The sequence below is a fragment of the Arvicanthis niloticus genome, chromosome 1 (assembly GCF_011762505.2).
Source record: "Arvicanthis niloticus isolate mArvNil1 chromosome 1, mArvNil1.pat.X, whole genome shotgun sequence".
Taxonomy (NCBI): domain Eukaryota; kingdom Metazoa; phylum Chordata; class Mammalia; order Rodentia; family Muridae; genus Arvicanthis; species Arvicanthis niloticus.
This window is the reverse complement of record NC_047658.1, coordinates 11555920-11556573: the sequence shown is the minus strand read 5'-3', so window position 1 is coordinate 11556573 and position 654 is coordinate 11555920. Positions and strand designations below refer to the sequence as shown.

General features: G+C 47.9%; 1 non-coding gene across 1 annotated transcript; it reads right to left on the bottom strand.

Moving 5' to 3' along the window:
- Window positions 1-202: 202 nt before the first annotated feature.
- Window positions 203-335, bottom strand: LOC117701666 (small nucleolar RNA SNORA17). The gene has a single exon (XR_004605800.1). It is a non-coding gene; the product is annotated as a small nucleolar RNA SNORA17 (small nucleolar RNA).
- Window positions 336-654: the final 319 nt, after the last annotated feature.

Sequence of the window (654 nt, the reverse complement as noted above, 5' to 3'; positions counted from 1 at the left end):
TGGACTGGTGGTCATCTCAGGCTTCTCACCTGGCCTGCCCAAGTAGTCCCTTGTGAGGGTTGTCTGCCTTGGGCTCACTCCTGCCTGGGGCTTGTTGTCCTAAGTGTGGTTTCTAGTTTCTAGCTTGCTCCCGGTCCTGGGAGCCCGTCTGGGCTTGCCTGGTGCTGGACTGGTATTGTCTCAAGCTTGCTTTTTGGGGGGAAATGTTAGGCTATGAATCATTCAGATGTCTACAGGTCAGAACACTGAGTGTAGACAGAGCCTCTCTCCTCTCCGACTCCTACTGACACACATGGGACACAGCAGTCACACCTGCTAAGGGAAGGTGAGTCAGTATGGTGCTGACTATCCTAGGCACCTCATTTGAATGGAATCACATGTGACTGGCTTGTTTTACATGGGTGACAGTCTCAAGATTCATCCATGTGGCACCATATATCAGAATGTCCATCTTTCTAGATGGAGTCTATTGCATCACCCAGTCCTGTATGCCACAGCACAGCTGCTCATTCATCTGCCAAAGGATGCTTGGATTGCTTCAATGTTTTGTCAGTAATGGTGAATGATGTATAGGAGCCCCTTCTTTAAACTTCAAATATGTACCCAGAAATGGAATTCCTGGCTTACATAGTATATATGGATATATGTGTGTGT